Consider the following 19,680-nt stretch of genomic DNA (forward strand, 5'->3'; position numbering starts at 1 on the left):
TTTTCTGCATCTATTGAGGTAATCATGTGGTTTTTGTCTTTGGTTCTGTTTATATGCTGGATTACGTTTATTGATTTTCGTATGTTGAACCAGCCTTGCATCCCAGGGATGAAGCCCACTTGATCATAGTGGATAAGCTTTTTGATGTGTTGCTGGATTCGGTTTGCCAGTATTTTATTGAGGATTTTCGCATCGATGTTCATCAGGGATATTGGTCTAAAATACTCTTTTTTTGTTGTGTCTCTGCCAGGCTTTGGTATCAGGATGATGCTGGCTTCATAAAATGAGTTAGGGAGGATTCCCTCTTTTTCTATTGATTGGAATAGTTTCAGAAGGAATGGTACCAGCTCCTCCTTGTACCTCTGGCAGAATTCGGCTGTGAATCTGTCTGGTCCTGCACTTTTTTTTGGTTGGTAAGCTATTAATTATTGCCTCAATTTCAGAGCCTGTTATTGGTCTATTCAGAGATTCAACTTCTTCCTGGTTTAGTCTTGGGAGGGTGTATGTGTCGAGGAATTTGTCCATTTCTTCTAGATTTTCTAGTTTATTTGTGTAGAGGTGTTTATAGTATTCTCTGATGGTAGTTTGCATTTCTGTGGGATCAGTGGTGATATCCCCTTTATCATTTTGTATTGTGTCTATTTGATTCTTCCCTCTTTTCTTTTTTATTAGTCTTGCTAGTGGTCTATCAGTTTTGTTGATCTTTTCAAAAAACCAGCTCTTGGATTCATTGATTTTTTGAAGGGTTTTTTATGTCTCTATTTCCTTCAGTTCTGCTCTGATCTTAGTTATTTCTTGCCTTCTGCTGGCTTTTGAATTTTTTTGCTCTTGCTTCTCTAGTTCTTTTAATTGTGATGTTAGGGTGTCAGTTTTAGATCTTTTCTGCTTTCTCTTGGGAACATCACATACCGGGGCCTGTAGTGGGGTGGAGGGAGGGAGGAGGGATAGCATTAGGAGATATACCTAATGTAAATGATGAGTTAATAGGTGCAGCACACCATCATGGCACATGTATACATATGTAACAAACCTGCATGTTGTGCACATGTACCCTAGAACTTAAAGTATAATAATAAATATATATACACAAAGATGTTAATCTAAAAAAAAAAATTAAATCTGAAAAAAAAAGAAAATATAGGTAGGATAACATGTTCATTTAGTTTAAATATATTTGAATATATTAAACTTATGGTACTTGTTTGATATCCATTTTATCTTTCCTAATCCATTGGCAAGAAAACTGCAAGCAAGCAACAGCCAGGTACACTGAGAGGGTAGTGCCTTTTGACAGTACTCTATGTAAACACAGAAATTCTATGGTAGCCTTTTAAAATGTCTTTTGAGAATCAGAGTGAATCACTGTAAAGGGATAACCTTAATCACTTTTTAGAGCTGCCAGCTGGAATCTTAACTGGAAATTCTGCAGGAAGACAATGACTGACTGCTACTGCTTTCAGTTGTTGATGACCTAAAAAAAATTGCTGTATCACTCATTCTTAAAAGATTATTATTATAACTGTATTGTTTTAGTGGTGTGAAGGTACATTTCCTATTTCTTGTGATTTATAGCTCTGTATTCCCATTAATGTAGCCGTTTTCCACAGGCAACTGTGCAATGAAAAGGAAAGGATTAAACCAACATTGATTCTTATTCACATGAGGTAACTTTTATCTGTGCAGATAATAATTCCTTTTTTTTGGTAATTATTTTACTTGCTTGCTTCTATATTGTTACATAATAGGCTGATGATTTCCAATTATATTTCCCATCATACACTACAGGCAACTGTCCAGAGTAGAGTGAGTGATTCATTAAAAACAAAAATGCAATGCACACGTGTAAAATTATAATGTGGCTATAAATTAAATTATCAAAATTTGAAATCATAGAAATCTGGATGTTTATCTCTGACTACTTTGCAATTTACTTTGAAAATATAGGATTTTTTGATAGTAATAAAAATATGAACTAGAGTTGCATTTTTTTGAATTGGCAGAGCACAGAATCTACACCATTCTATAAATAGTTCCTAAACATTGGATTAAACATAAGTAAATAAAATTTTTAAAATTATAACTTTTATAGTATGTATACACACTAAATCTTTTAAGCCTATATTTTAATATAGCAAATATATATATATAGGGGCTTTATAAATATAGTTTTAAAATGTTAAAGCCTGTTCAACTCTATAAGAACAATTTTGTCTTATTTAAAATATATTTACAGGACAGCTTTGGCCCTTTTGAGCTCAAAAAATTAACATCTCCAATTTAAATACTTTTTATCTTTTTTCATCACAGCAAAAACATATCTAGTCATCAACTTTTCTTACTGACTCATGACATGGTTTCATTAACAAGTTCATTTGAAGGTCATAGATGTTTTGCTTTCCAAATATTTCAGTCTCATTGACTGTACATTTTAACAGAAGTTTAAGGTGACATGAAAAAAATTTTATATAAACTTCAGTCAATTTTACATGGCAGAAAGTATATGTTATATTAAATATAATGGCTTAATGTTTTCCATGTTTTATTCTGTACATTCATGTGAAATATCACATTTCAGATAGTATTATTAAAACATTCTCTTAAAAATAGAAAACCTAGATAGCACATGTGATATGCAATATTCATCTTGAAAAAGATATGTGAGTGACTTTTTATTGGGTTACTGTCTCAGTAGCAGAATGACTATTATGTGTACAACACAACACTTAATTAACATTCTACTGTGGTAAATGAACACAATCCTCCTAAAAATTACCTTCAGGGATTTAAAGCACATGGTCTTTATGTTTTCTGGGTCACAGACTCCTTAAAGGAGCATTTCTGACAATGCTCTTCCCAGATATAGGCACCACCTTATGTACAATGGCAAAGATTTCAAGACCACCTGGGGACTGTATATCATCAAGGTGAATATTTATGTGCCTGAATGAAAAGAACAGACATCTCTTGGGTGCTTTTAGCTTTTGAGCCTATGAATCACATTTGGGGGCAACCACAATATATTATGCCATGGATAGTCTCAACTACAAAAGGCAAAAGAGTCTCCTGCAAAATAGAAGCAAACTGAAAGTACTTTCTGCCTCATAGGATTGGTTATATTCAGACTCCTTCCTCAACTTTTATTTCTCCATGCCAACCTTCTGGAAACGTTACAGGAGAAATAGCCCTTCTGTTTGCAAAAGGTGTGACAGGTTTTCTAGGTTACTTGATGATAGCGCACTTTAGTTATGTCACTCTCCCAAGACAAATTGAGCTTTATTTTTATCTTAGAAAAAAGAAAGGAAGGGGAAATAGTGTATTGCCATCAAATTACATAATAATTTTTATTTAGATTAGCAAAAAACCCACATTGAAATGAGAAAATAAGAGCTCATTTTTATATTTTCACCCAAAGTTGTGCTTAACATTCTTTAAAGCAATATAAATACATTTTGTAAGGATATGCAGTTACATTAATAAGATTAGTTTCATTGTTTCTAGCATCATTTTTAAGGTAACCAAGTCAAATGCCTTAATTTAAATATCTTTATCAATCAATAAGGTATGAAGAGCAAGACTTTATCTGGTAACTGCTTCCCTAAATTAGTTAAGATGATTTTGCAACTGCTAATTAAGGCCACAGAATGTGCCAGAAAATGTGATATTCTTCCAGCCTTCAGAGAACTTAATCCTATGTTTAGCTAAAATATGCACATATTAATAATTACTAAAGTACAAAACAGTAAATCCACTACTTATGGATTTACTGTTACTTATGAGACCCACATATAAAGTGAGGGTCTTATCTTACTTATGAGACCCACACATAAAGTGAGGTGAATTCCTAAATATTAATTTGTTATTGCTGGTTAGAGAAATAAAAAATAACAGTTAAAGAAATGTGTATGTGTGTGATTTATACGTGTTTTAATATGTGAGCTACTTTGTACTTGGAATAATTTTTTATTAAAAAATCAGGGAAAAATATTTCAATGTATTGTAAAACAGTAAGTGTGGGTTAATAAATTTTATATATCCTACCCATTACATTGACTCTGTACTTTCTGGATTTTTAACTGAGGTCTATGAGTGTTCTTCAGAGTATCTGTAAATTCTCTGATATTTTAATTAAAAATGTATGTGCATGTGAATGTATATGTTATTTTTCTGGAAAAAAGCTAGCTTTCATTAACTTGTAAACAGTATCTGTGACCCAGAAAATGTCAGGAGGTTGGTACATTACCTGTCCTAATTATTCATTGTAAACTTTAAAACAATGACTCTGAAACATTGATACGATTATTTATTCCCAGAGAGTTAGCATGAGAAAATAGACTAATTAAAATCTATTTTTGCTGGAATCGAATTACTGAAATGTTCAATGTAGAAAACAAACATTAGCCTACAGCAACCTGAAAACAAAGTATTTCATGAACTGAATAATGTAAAAGAAGAGAAATATAAGTCAAATATGATGAAATTCATTTAAAGTGGTGCTTTCCATGAGGAGAACCTTATCATACATGAACACAATTTCAAAATATTTCATGCAATTTCTATTTCTATTGGAATTATCTTTCTGCACACTTCAGTTAATGTGCCAATTAGTTAACCAGTATCATCTAGGAGGAAGTTAAGTGTGAAATTATTGGAGATAATTTATTATGTAGAATATGTTCTTGTTATATTATTAAAATATGCAAATAAAACTATGTTTTTAAATAATGATGATATATATTTATGGTTTCCAGATATGTTATAGGATGCCAAGCTAAGTGTGAATTTCAAATAATGAATAATTTTTAGCATAACTATGTCCCAAATATTGTATGGAACATACTTATCCTAAAAAAAGTCATTCATCTGAAGTTGAAATTTAACGAAGCATGCTATACCTTTATTTGCTAAATATGACAATCCTACATATATCAAATATTAAAAATTTCAGAAGCAACAGAAAACAGCAAAACTTACACTAAATTTTCAGATAGGCAGTTTAAGAAAGAAATTCTCTTGAGAATCAATAGTATCTGATCAAAACATAAAAATAAATGCTTTCTAGCTCTTCAACTGAATAACAGATTAATATACGGAATTAAAAAGTCATTATAAAATTAAATTTTAAATAAAGGAATGTACTATTATCTTTGATTATCACATTTAATAGAGACTCTGTATCTTTTATATTATAAAAAAAATGCCCTCTACAAATGAAATAGTTTCCAGGATTGGAGCGACTGTATCAAGAAATGCTTACAGTGGGCAGAATGTATAAAACAATGACTGAAGTGTTGGAGCACAAAAAGTTATTGATATGATTTAGTTCTGTGTTCCCACCCAAATCTCATGTTGAATTGTAATTCCCAATGTTGGAGGTAGAACCAGGTGGGAGGTGATTGGATCATGGGGGTGGTTTCTAATGGTTCAGCACCATCCCTCCAGTACTGTCTTGTGACAATAGAGTTCTCACGAGATCTGATTGTTTAAAAAGTGTGTGGCACCTTCCCATTCACTTTCTCTCTCTCTTGCCAGCCATGTGAAGACCATGATTGCTCTCCCTTCAGCCTTCCACCTTTGTAAGTTTCCTGAGGCCTCCCCAGAAGCAGAAGCCTGCGTAGTCTGCAGAACTGTGAGCCAATTAAAACTTTTTTCTTTATAAATTACTCTGGCCCATGTATGTCTTTATAGCAGTATGAGAATGGACTAATACAGTTAGTTATTAAACATGAATTTACCATCCTGTAGTCACAGGAGAAGCTATCTTGTAGTCATAGGAGAGTAGTCATAGAACGGTCCTGATGTATGTATGTAGAGAAAGAAGAGAAAATACATTGGAGGAAGAAATGTTGAAGGGCACTTGAAAATTGAAAAAGGATAAAGGGCAAAAGATAACCTTGGTGGTGAAAGGGCAAGGTAAAATCAGAAGTAGATGTGAATGGAAGCAAAGAGTTAAACTAGCAAGTTGGATTGAGACTGTTTTATTTGGAAAAGAAAAAGAAATGTAATTTATAGAGTTTGTCCAGGTTGAAAAGCCAGTTGAGAAAGGCAGGCTAAAAGGTGAGTGAGGGGAGGAGGAAATATTCACGCAGATCCCAGATAAGTTGTATAAGTTAGCAACAAAATGTATAATTGCAAGTCATACAGTCAAAGATACAGTTGTTAGGAGGTAGATTCTGAGTGAGTGATGTGATGAGCTGAATGTATCATACACAGTGTCAGTTGTTGGAAATAGTTTAGTATGTCTATGTGAATATAATGACTAGTGCTTGCTATTTGTGTTTATCAAATAATATTGTTTATTGGAAAATGTAATGATATGAGAGTTGTCTAAATGGCATTTTCTTACTCTCTTGCACATTGTTTGGGTAAAAGAAGGGGTGAAGCAGTTTCACATCATTACATAGCATGTGGAATGGAAAAATGTTCAACATATATTAGTTGAATGAATAGATGAATGAGAGACAACAAACTCAGAGGTATTCACAAATATTGTACTGAAGCAACTTCTTTTCCCAAATAGTTAAAGAACTTGTTCTTTGGCTGGAAGGTAGGAGAAAGAGGAGGATACAGAGAGATTTGTTAAAGGATATAAAATTAGAGCTAGATAAAAAAGGTAAGTTATAGTGTTCTATAGCACTGTAGGATGACTATATTTAACAATAATACATAGTTTCAAATAGGTAAAAGAAGGATATGAAATGTTCTGAACACAGAGAAGAGATAAAATATTTGAGATAATGTACATGGTAATGATACTGATCTAATCACTATACATTATGTATATCAAAACATCACTATGTACCCCATAAATATGTAAAACTAGTATACGTCAATTAAAAATTGGTCAGATGCCAAATAAGGACTTGTTGTTATATTTAATAATCTAAATTATTAAAAGATAATATTTAATAATATATAGTATTAAAATAGATCTGCTTTAGTCAGTAAGAAAAATTAGTTGTTTTTCAAAAGAAAAAGTCTGCGCTCCTTGATATCAATTTCAAGATTCAGTGCCAATACTCATGAATAGAAATAGAGATATATAAACTAAGTAGATATTCAGTATAGCTAGAGCATTTTTGCAAATCACATTCAAATGGTAAAATATGGTTAAACTCTTTTAAATTCTATGGGAAATAAAACTTTTTTAAAATAAAGAAGTTTTTTATAATTTTCAAAAGAATGAAGAGGCATATAGAAACCCATACTGAGGCAATTATGAAGAAAATACAAATCATTTAGAATTAATATGTTCTTGAAGCGCTCATAATATTTTGAAGTCTGAGAATAAATGCCCTTCTATTCAGATTCCTAGAGCTTCACAGCTGGCTGTAACACATATTCATTTAAATTAGTTTTTAAAGATATTTTAATCTTTTTTAAGAAGTTAATTTTAATCTTTTTTTAAAAAGTTTCTATTAGGAGTGCTGCAATTCTAATTTAATTAATTTATACTGAAAACTGATTTATAAGAAAAAAATTAAGATACAAGGAGATATAACTTTATGCCCTCTAGACAGGGAAAAATTTAAGAAATCTGACTATCAAATGTTGGAGAGTGTGTGTGGATCAAATTTGCTGTTAAGAGTCAAAATTTGTCTAACTATTTTCAAAACAATTGAACACTTTGTTGTACAAATATCTTTTGGACCCATGATTTCTAAAAAAATCTTCGTTCAAGTGCACCTAAAGACAAAAATACAGGACTATTTTAGCAGTATGGCTTGCAAATGGAAAACACTGGAAGCAAACCTAATACACTGACAGAAAATTAACTTAAAGATTGTAATGTTTTCACAAAATGGAGCACTTCACAAGATTAATGAACTATAGTGTCATGAATGTGATGTGCCACCACAACCCCACTTTGTACCAAGACAATCAGTTTCAGCTGCCAGGAGTATTTTCTGCTGATAGTTAATAGCTAATTGCTCTTGGGGAATTACCTTTGGTCAAAGATAGCTGCTTCATGTATGGGCAGTCCACATCTAAGAGGTCACAAAGTCTGGCCACCTTACTTCTATTTGGGACTTTTCTGAAGGGTGCCCCAGCTTCAGAGCCTCCCTTGGATTTAGCAAAGGTCTCTCTTGCAACTGCACTGTAGTTCATTGTCTCCTTTACCCAATCCTCCTTTCCTCATCCCTTATAGATGTGGTTCCTGAGAGCACTTGCCAATAAATCACCTTCACACAAGTTTGGTTTCAGACTCTGTTTTCTAGGAGTCTGAACTAAGGCAGATGATATGAAGAGTAGTGTTAGAAACAGATTTTAAATGGAAATTTTGTAGCTGGGTGACCAGTTGGCTACTGGCGATGAAGACCTCATCAATGACAAAAACATTCCATGTGTATTAATCCAAGTCATAAATTTTTTGGAGACATAATACTATGCGAACATCTAGAGGAAACTTCCACAGGTGTTGCTACTTATCAGATATCCTAATAATCTTTTCCATCTCTTTCTTCTTTTTAACTATAATGTCTATCTTACAATATAAGCGGGCATTGGCAAAATTTATAGAATTGGTATAATTGCCAGATTTATTGCTTATACTAGATAGAATGGAAAACTTCAGCTTAGACAGTGGCTATAACTTCACCTGGCCTGTCTTTTAACCTCTAGGAGAAAGAATGATTGCTTTGTTTACAAGATTTACTTTTGTTATGTCTTTTCTGTAACAATGTGAATGCAGGATAGAACAATTATTCCATCAACTATAATTCAAACAGTTATATAGAACAATTATTTTATCGACATATACAGTCAAATCCATTAAATGATGCTTCTTGGTTTAATTATATGGAAAGAAGTACTGCATCAATGACACTAGATGGAGTATTTATAGCACCAGGTATGATGTAGTAGAATAATTGCTAAATTTTGCTGGTTGTGAACAGAAAACAGTGTAAGTGATATACTACAAATGCAGTATCTCAATATTGGAAAGGTTTAGGGGAAATAGTAATTGTAAGGACTATGAAATCAGATGGCTATTGAGATTGGGAGGGCTTGGGGAAAATCAATGCATGGGAAAAAGCACATTTATGGTCTGGCCCTAGGGCTATTTTACCTTGATTTCCTCTCTGTCAGATACAATTTGGAGGAAACTGGACATTCTGCAGAATATCACATTGACCCATTGTACCAATATAATGATGTTGATGATCATGTTAATCAATACGTCACAAATACTTTGGTAAGACACTTATAGTCAAGAGGATGGTAAGCTTTATGAAGATGTAGGGGCCTGTCACAATCATAAAACTTAACAAGGTTGGGAGAAGAAGTCCAACAGTCTGCAGGATTCAAGGCCATCCTGGAAAAGACACTTCTTTATTTAAGTTATTTGAACCACTCCTCCAGAATATCAGTGGGCCTCTTTTTCTGGGGTACTTGTATAAGAGAATAGTTAGTACAGCAAACCATAGTCCTTACCACTGCAGCTATTTTGAAGCTAGGACTGCTACTCTTGTTTTCTCCTATTTTATACATTCTACATTACCTTCACCATCAGCTATGAACTGATCAGCTGGCCTTAGTGTCTTAGCTAAGGGTGTCAAGTCCTCACCCCTGAGGAGTCTGAGCCCCTAGTCACTATACACTTCCAGCTACTAACTACAATTGTAATTTACAGTCAAACATGGGCAAAGAAATAAGTGGCACCCAAGTAAGTCATCTAGCCAACATTTTTTTTTTTTCAGACCCACATTTTGAAAAGGAGTCCTACTTCTTCCTGATGATCAGGGTAGCTAACTCTTCCAAGATGATGATGTCAAAAGGACACACCAGGATGAAGGGGTGCCCCACTGGCCACATCTGGCACAACTTTAGTATCATAGGAAATGATGATACTAACTGATTTTAGTTCAATAAGAATTCATGAATCAATATAGAAATCAAACAGAAAGAGAGAAAAAATATTTAAAATGACTTAAAATGTTAATGATTGAGGAACTGTTGTATAGTGGTATATGGGAATTCTTTGGACTAATCTTGCAATTTGTCTGTACATTTAAAATTATTTAAAATAAGATATTAAAAGGCTAACCTTTTAAAAGTGAGACATGGAAGTTTCAAAACTAAGATTCAAAACAACAAACTGAAATAAGTTAGATCTGAGTTGTCTAGAAAAACACATAAGCCGGGTTCTTACTGACTTTTCAATGAACTTCAAAACAGGAACAGACATTTTGGTTGCCTATTGATAAATAGAATTATGATGATCTGTGGTTTGAATTTACTTATAGTCTCATTTTGGGGTTCTTGTTTCTAACTTATTTACAACTTTGTAAACTCACCATGATTCATGACTTCTGATTCATATTGCCTAGTTTATGAGACTGCATTGAATTCAGAATGCGTGCTGTGATGCCAAATTTATTTTACTAGTTTCTTATTGAATATTTAGGACTATTGAATTACTTTAAGGAAAAAAATAAATATAAACAACTATCAGGGGATACAAATGTCTTAGATGAAAATTGTCTAAAGAATTTAGAATTTTGTAGAGAAATTTGTTAAAACTACCAGCTTCATGAAATAATACACTTTAAAATAACAAATATAGAGTACCAGAAGAGTTATCACTTTCAGACTCTGAAGTGATTCTGATTATGTCAAATCAGCTATGTAGTAATTAAAGAAAAAAACTCAAATGTCATAAATTATACTACTGCTATGTTAGTAAGATACGCCTAACAAGTTACTCAAATCGTATTGCAGTCTGCAAGCACAGAAACCATTCCATGTGTATTCATCCAAGTCATAAATTTTTTGGAAACATAATACTATGCAAACATCCATAGGAAACTTTTCCACAGGTGTTGCTACATATTATCAGAGACCCCAATAATCTTCTCCTTCTTTTTCTTCTTTTTAACTATAATGTCTATTTTACAATATAAGTGGGTATTGGCAAAATTTATAGAATTGGTATAATTGCCAGATGTATTGCTTATGCTAGATAGAATGAAAAACTTCAGCTTTGTCAGTGGCTATAACTTAACCTGGCCTGTCTTTTAACCTCTAGGAGAAAGAGTGATTGCTTTGTTTACAAGATTTACCTTTGTTATGTCTTTTCTATAACAATGTGAATGCAGGATAGAACAATTATTCCATCAACTATAATTCAAACAGTTATATAGAACAATTATTTCATCAATGTATACAGTTGAATCCATTAAATGATGCTTCTTGATTTAATTATGTGGAAATTTATATCAGCTAACTCTGAGTTTATCACATTGTAGATATGAAGCCAAAAAAGGGTAGAAAATCTAACATGGAGTCTCAGTGTGTGGCTCTGGGGTGAGGCCCACAGCATGTTTCAAAAGTTCCGTAAATAAGATCACCTGAAAAGCAATGAAAAGAATGTTTGGTAGGAAGCCAGATTTTTTATTTTTATTTTTTAAGATTTTCATAGCAAAGCTAAGAAAAAGTAGCAATAAATGCTCTTAATTTTAGGAAAAAGAGACTAAAGTTTTTAATTTATTTTTAGTAGTCAGTGTAATAGATTAATGAGGATGAAAGTCAAACAGGAGAGGTCAATGGAAGAGTTGGGGCAGAGAGAAAATAAGGACAATAGGAGTCAAAACGACTTTCCTCTAAGAATTGCTTACATACATTGACTAGTATCTTTCATAGGATTTTGTCAGCTAATTAGTACATATAATTCATCCATAAATCTTAATTACTGAGTCATATTATTCTGAACTAAATTATTCTCCCTCCATGACTCAGTGCTATGGAAAACATAAATATATTGCTCACATCACCCTAATAAACATGAAAGGTAAGAAAACTATGCACTAAAGGAAGTTTTTAAGAAAAAAAACTTTTCAAGTCAGTTTCTGTTGGGGAAAGCAACCATTGAGAATGTAATCTATATTACAAATGTTCCTGAAAAGACAATTATACAGCAATTCAAAAACATGTGTGTGTCTCATCATAGCATTTTGACCAGCTTTGATTTACAGAGGAGTTAATTGGTAAATCATAACAATAGTAGGAAGTGCCTCCTGATGAGAGACTCCTCCAGTGTTACTGTAATTTCTATAAAATGTTTCCTCTTTGATACTTCTTGTTTATGATAGACAGATTAAGACAATTCTTTGCACCAGGCATAACAAATGGAATTCCCTTTTTTATTTTCTAGTTTCTTAGAAGAAAATGTTTTAATAATATGCTTTGATTAATATATGCCATTTCATGTGAGGCAGTCTAATTTACTCATAAAATACTTTAGATTCTGTTTATGTGTTAGTTTAACCTTTATTTCGGTTTCATGTTATAATGATCTACTTATTTCTGTTTTCACTCTTGACCAAAATCTAATTTTAGGTTACACTTATTTATTCTTTTTAAAGATTCTACCACTGAATGGAAACATGGCATTGTTTAATTTTATCTTAAGTGGCAAACCTCAGTAGGGATTATACACTGGTAATAAACCCATTTGGGAAATGAAATTGATTGTGAAAACATATCACCAATTTCTTTAGGCCAGTATCATTTAAATTATTCAAAGTGAGAATTTTAAACTGAATCATGTAGATCCATTTTGAACGTTGTTTATGAGAGGGCAAAATAATCTGGGTCTGTGAGCCAGGGACTATGTATCTTTAGTCCCTTAGCCACTCTTGTCCTCACTTGTCTCATTTACAGAGTGAGAAAATTGGAGTACATGTCTTCCTGGTACCTGCAACTCTGTGATCCTATGGTTTGCTTTCTTTCTACTTCATGAGTGTGACTCCAATATGTACAGGCAAAAATATGTCAAAGATATAGCCCTAAGTCTAGGGCCTTGTGAACTCTCCATAAATAAATAATTGAATCAGTAAATGAAGGATACTTTGAAAGGAAATCAACATAAATAAAGCCTCCCTGTCTAAATGTGCTCTTCCCTTTGCTTGGAATTTTTTTTCCCCCAGTTCTTCATATGGCAAGCTCATCATCACTCTTATTGCAGATCAACTGTCACCTGACTCCTCTACCTTCTCCTTTGTTGCCACCTGTCCCAGGGAAATAGTGAAAATGCTTTATAAGGTTTCAGTTCCCTGCATTCCCCAAGAAAAATTATGTTCGGAAAACTTCTCCAAGAGATTTATTTTACTTATTTAGTTGTCCTAGTAATCATAAACACATTAGTTTGACATAATGAGTTAAACAGTGTACCTGAAGAAATTGAACATTGAAATGTAGTGAATTTAACTGATTAAAAGAGAGTGTTCTTTGGAGATTAAGCAATAATTGCAGATGTTTCATTTACTGCTTTAAAAATTCTGATTCGAGAGACTTAAACGTTCAAAGCATTTGAATAGATTACTAAACATTGAGTCTAAAATATGCAAAACCAATTGATTCTATTTTTGGCCCAGAGTGCAGCATTTATAATAAAAGCTTAATGTATCAGCTAAAGCCTTATTAAAGTAGTAAATTACCCTCATAAAATTGGGAGAATCACTGTGATAGAATTAGGATCCTCTAGACTGTGAGTTTCCTTGTTTTTGATGATCTTGAAAGTTTTGTGTAATGATGGCCAGAAATTTATACAATGCCCTCAATTGGGTTTGTCTGGTGTTTTCCTTATAATTAGACTAGGATTATGGGCTTTTTGAAGAATGACTACAGAGGTGAAATGCTATTTTCATGTGATAGAGTTTTGCATTCTGTTTACCATGATTAGATATCACTCCATCTAATGGTCTGAAATTATGTTATACAGATTACATGTTACTCATAGAAAATTTTTTATAAGTTGATTTATTTACCTAATATCTGTCTCTCACAAAATAGAAGGTGAGCTCCATGAAAGCAAGTATTTGCCTGTCTTGGCCATCACTCTATCCCTGGAGTATATGAAGAGTGTCAGACACATAATAGGACTGTGATTAATATTTGTTGAGTGAGTGAATAAAAGAGCGAGAAATTGTATCTTGGGTATAAGTAGCTGAATCCCATCTTAACTCCAGCTGAATGCTGTAGTCAATATACACTATACTGTACCAAGGTACTATATGAAGTCAGGGTTCTCTGGAGTTATAGAACTAATAGGATAGATGTATTTGTGCAGGGAAGTTTATTAGGAGAATTGACTCACACGATCACAAGGTAAAGTCCCACAATAGTTCATCTACAATCTGGGGATCCAAGAAGCCAGTCTGAGTCCTAAAACTCAAAAGAAGGGAATCCAATAGTGTAGCCTTCAGTCTGTGGCCGAAGGCCCAACAGCCCCTGGCAAATCACTGGTGTAAGTTTAAGAGTCCAAAAGCTGAAGAACTTGGAGTCTGATGTTCCAGGGCAAGAAAGCACACAGCATGGGAGAAAGATGGAGGCCAGAAGACTTAGCCAGTGTAGTCTTTCACATTCTTCTGTCTGCTTTTATTCTAGCCATGCTGGCAGCTGATTAGATTGTGCCCACCCAGATTGAGGGTGGGTCTGCATCTCCCAGTTCACTGACTCAAATGTTAATCTCCTTTGGCGACAGTCTCACAGACACATCCAGGAACAATACTTTGCATCCTTCAATTAAATCAAGTTGACACTTAATATTAACCATCACAAGTCCACCCCTTGTCAACTTGAACCCATACATGTCTCCTGAAATCATACATAATCTTCAAATAAAAATGATAGTAAGGTCATAATTACACCTTACGTAATACAGCTATCTTTCTGACAACCAGAAACACACCAATCCCCAACCCAAATGCTATTTCATAAAGAAAACAGCACTTAAATGCTGACAGGAAGTCAACAAATCTTATGCCCCATGATAAAGAAAAAAGAAAAACAATAAAATGAGGACATTTTCTTAATACAAGTGTATACATGCACAAAAATGTTCTTTACAAAATAAGGAGGAAATACTCATGAAGTTTATACTCCTTGTTTCTGCAAATAGTCATGTTGTCATAGCTGGTATTGATGACTACCTTCTTCTAGTACCCATTCTGTATTCCCATTGCCTTCAGCAAGCACCTCAGCCTCAACAGGTCGTGGTGTTTTACCTGGTGGAATGACCCAAACCTTCATTCCTGAAGGGTCTGGGCCATTTGTAGTCCTGCCTGGATTGGGCTGTTGTAGTTTCCCATTTACCTTAATCACAGGGCATGGTGATACTAAGAGACGCCTAATGGATCTCCTGTATTCCATGCATACTCTTCCTTATCTCCACTGTGGAGTAGTAGACTAATTTCATCTTAATAGCCCTGGTCAATCAGCTCAGCCAACACTGTAACACCCTTCTTAGCCTTTTGACTTAGAGATAGGAGGAGCCCACAGTGTCCAGATGCCAATCTTAACTTCCAGTTTAATGGAATCATTGTGTCTCCTGGTGGCAGAGTTTCTCCCTCCAAAACTAAGATCCCTAGGCCAGCAGAAAGTAATGCTGTGGGAACAGGTGGCAAAAATTTTGCTAGTGGATCACTAGGAGTGATGGTGAGTGGTGCCACTTCCATTTCCACCCCTTGAGTCCTGGACCCGTGAATCCTGCCTATGGGAGAAACAGTACCATATACTGGATGCAGATTCAGAGCATACATATACAGCCTTCTGGAGAACTTTGCCTCAACCCTGCAAAGTATTGACAGCTAGTTGGCATTGTAATTATGACTTCAAAAGGCCATTCCACTGTTCCATCAATCCAGCTGCTTCAGGATGGTAAGACCAGTGAATTCTATGATCACAAGCCCACTGCTGCATTTCTTTAGCTGTAAAGTGAGTGACTTGGTCAGAGGCAATGCTATGTGGAATACCATGATGGAGGATAAGGCATTCCATGAGGCCAGGGATGGTAGTCTTGGCAGTAACATTGCATGCAGGATAGGCAAACCCATATCCAGAGTAAGTGTCTATTTCAATGAGGACAAACCACTGCCCTTTCCATGATGAAAGAGGTCTAATATAATTAACCTGCCATCAAGGAGCTGGCTGATAACCCTGAGGAATGGTACCATATCGAGGGCTCAGTGCTGGTCTCTGCTGCTGGCAAACTGGGCACTCAGCAGTAGCCATAGCCAGGTCAGCTTTGGGGAGTGGAAGTCCATGTTGCTGAGCCCATGCATAACCTCCATTCCTGCCATCATGGCCAATTTGTTTACATGCCCATTGAGTAATGATAGGAGAGGCTAGGGATAGAGACTGAGTGGTGTCCACAGAAATGAGTCATCCTATCCACTTGATTATTAAAATCCTCTTCCGCTGAGGTAGAGTAACTCTTCGGTGAGCTCTCACATGATATACAAATATCTTCAGTTGTTGACCACTGGGAGAGGTCCATCTGCACACCTTTTTCCCAAATTTCTTTGTCACCAATTTTCAATCATGCTTCTTCCAAATCCTTGACCATCCAGCCAAACCATTGGCTACAGCCCATGAATCAGTATATAATGGCACATCTGGCCATTTCCCCTTCCAAGCAAAGTCCACAACCAGGTGCGCTGCTCGAAATTCTCACCACTGGGAAGATTTCCCTTCGCTACTGTCCTTCAGGGACATTTTAAAAAGGGGCTGTTGTGCTGCAGCTGTCCACTTTTGGGTGGTGTCCGCATATCTTGCAGAACCATCTGTAAACTAGGTTCTTGTATACTCTTGCTCTGTCAATTGATCATAGAGAACTCTGTATGAGGCCATTGGTGCAGGCTGGGAGAGAGATGGCAAGGTGGCAAGAATGAAGACTACGGGCATTTGAGCCACTTCCTCATGTAACTTACTTGTGTACTCAGGACCTGCTCTAGCCCTATCACCTATATACCACTTCCATTTGATGGAATTCCATAGAATGCTCCTGTGCATGCCCCACTTTAGGCCTAGTTGGGTCAGAAAACACCCAGTTCATGATAGGCAGTTCTGGTCACATGGTGACTTGATGATCCATAAGACGTTCAGATTGTACCAAAGCCCAGTAGCAGGCCAAGAGCCTCTCTTGGATAACTACTCTCTTAAAAGGAGAGTAGTTATCTGCAGAAGTAGTTATCTGCAGAAGACCTTGCTCCAAAATCCTAGAGGTCTCTGCTCTGATTTACCTATGGGGGCCTGACAAAGGCTCCAAATGACATCCCTATCTGTCACTGATACCTCAAACACCATTGGATCTGCTGGGCCATGTGGCCCAAGTGGCAGAGCAACTTATACAGTAGCCTGGACCTGTTGCAGAGCCTTCTCCTGTTCTGGACCCCACTCAAAACTGGGAGCCTTTCAGGTCACTCGATAAATGGGCCAGAGTAACACACCCAAATGAGGAATGTTTTGCCTCCAAAATTCACATAGGCTGACTAGGCATTGTGCCTCTTTCTTGGTTGTAGGAGGGGCCAAATGCAGCACCTTACCCTTCATCTTAGAAGGAATATCTCAACAGGCCCCACACCACTGGACCCCTAGAAATTTTACTGAGATAGAAGTTCCCTGAATTTTAGTTGGATTTATTTCCCATCATTCTGTACACAAATGTCTCACCAACAAGTCCAATGTGTTTGCTACTTCTTGCTCACTGGATCCAATCAGCATAATGTCATCAATGTAACGGACCAGTCTGATGTCTTGTGGAAGGGAAGAGCCATCAGGATCTCTCCAAACAAGATTATGACACAGAACCGGACAGTTGATATACCACTGATGTAGGACAGTAAAGGTTTATTGCTGGCCTTGCCAGCTGCAGGCAAATTGCTTCTGGTCAGCCTTATGGACAGGAATGCAGAAAAAGGCATTTGCCAAATCAATGGCTGCATACCAGGGACCATGAGATGTATTAATTTGTTCAAGCAGTGAAACCACATCTGGTACAGCAGCTGCAAATGGAGTCACTCCTTGGTTAAGCTTACAATAATCCACTGTCATTCTCCAAGATGCATTCATCTTCTGCACAGGCCAAATAGGAGAGTTGATCTGGGCTTTGTTGGGAATCACCATCCTTGCATCTTTCAAGTCCTTGATGGTGGCATTAATCTCTGTAATCCCTCCAGGGATGCAATATTGTTTTTGATGTACCATTTTTCTAGGTAGAGGAAACTCTAATGACTTCCATTTGTCCTTTCCCACCATAATAGCTCTCACTTTAACAGTAAACACCTGGCAAGGCCGTGCATGCAACTTTTGTTGCAGGTCAGCCACTTGCATGATAAGAGCTTGTGTCTGATTTTCCACAACTTTAGCTCTTTCTCTACAGGAGATAAGTTATTTCTCCCATTCAGAGAAATCTGAGAAGATTTGAGGCTCACTATATGCCTCTGGATCCAGGAAAGAGAATCCCCGAGTTTATCATTTTCTTTCATCACTTTGTCCAGTTAACTTAGGAGCAACCAACCAACTTCATTATATTCATTGGTTCTCCACATATGGTCAAATGTATTATGTATAGAGTTACTAAACTCCTTGCCTCTCATAAGGGGTGAATCAGGAGCATCAAATAAACTTATTTTGCATGACTCTCTAAACAGTTCATGCCAAGGACTATCAGTGTTCTCCATACTATTAGAAAGAGACTCCTTAGAATTTTGAGGTCTAATCACATTAAGCAGCAGTATTAGTCTGTTCTCAAACTGCTAATAAAGAGAGACCTGAGACTGAGTAATTTATAAAGTAAAGAGGTTTACTTGACTCACAGTTCCACATGGCTGGGAAGGTCTCACAATCATGGTGGAAGGTGAATGAGAAGCAAAGTCATGTCTAGCATGTCAGCAGGCAACAGAGAATGAGAGCCAAGTGAAAGAGGAAACCCCTTATAAAATCATCAGATCTCATGAGACTTATTTACTACCAGGAGAACAGTATGAGAAAAATTGCCCCCATGATTCAATTATCTCCCACTGGGTCTCTCCCACAACATGTAGGAATAATGGGAGCTACAGTTCAAGTTAAGATTTGGGTGGCGATCCAGCCAAACCATATCAGCAGCCAACTCCAGAAACCCTGAAACTAACTAAATAAATCCATCCTTAAGATTCTGTGGCTCTAGAACCACTCCTGGTACAAAAATCTGTATTAGAGTTCTCTAGAGGGACAGAACTAATATGATAGATATATATATATGAAGGTGAGTTTATTAGGAGTATTGACTCACATGATCACAAGGTGAAGTCTCACAATAGGTTGTCTACAAGCTGAGGGGCCAGGAAGCCAATCTGAGTCCCCAAATCTCAAAAGTAGGGAAGTCAATAGTGCAGCCCTCGGTCTGTGGCTAAAGGCCTGAGTGCCCCTGGCAAATCACTGGTGTAAGTTTAAGAGTCCAAAAGCTGAAGAACTTGGAGTTTGTTGTTTCAGGGCAAGAAGCATCCAGCATGGGAGAAAGATGGAGGCCACAAGACGTAGCCAGTGTGGACTTTCCAGGTTCTTCTGCCTGCTTTTATTCTAGCCATTCTGGCAGCTGGTTAGATTGTGCCCACCCTGATTGAGGGTGGGTCTGCACCTCCCAATTCACTGACTTAAATGTTAATCTCCTTTGGTGACACTCTCACAGACACACCCAGGAACAATGCTTTGCATCCTTTAATTCAGTCAAGTTGACACTTAATATTAACCATCAAATCAGGAAGAACAGCGTTTACTCAAATTCAGTTATAAAGATCTGGCATGTATCATTTGGGAGGTGTATCAAATTAGTATTCAATCAGAACATAGAAAACAGAGGCAATTTAACAGCAGGAATTAGCTACAAAGATGTTAGAAGGTTGAAAAAGCCAAATCAAG

General features: G+C 35.9%; 1 long non-coding RNA gene across 1 annotated transcript in view; it reads left to right on the forward strand.

The window, feature by feature from the left end:
* Window positions 1-5,528: 5,528 nt before the first annotated feature.
* LOC129532141 (uncharacterized) overlaps window positions 5,529-19,680 on the forward strand; it is a 68,033-nt gene continuing 53,881 nt past the window's right edge. The window contains exon 1 of the long non-coding RNA XR_008677772.2: window positions 5,529-5,626. This is a non-coding gene — a long non-coding RNA (uncharacterized lncRNA). The remainder of the gene's footprint in view (window positions 5,627-19,680) is intronic.

This window comes from Gorilla gorilla, chromosome 11 (genome assembly GCF_029281585.2).
Source record: "Gorilla gorilla gorilla isolate KB3781 chromosome 11, NHGRI_mGorGor1-v2.1_pri, whole genome shotgun sequence".
NCBI classification, from domain to species: Eukaryota; Metazoa; Chordata; class Mammalia; order Primates; family Hominidae; genus Gorilla; species Gorilla gorilla.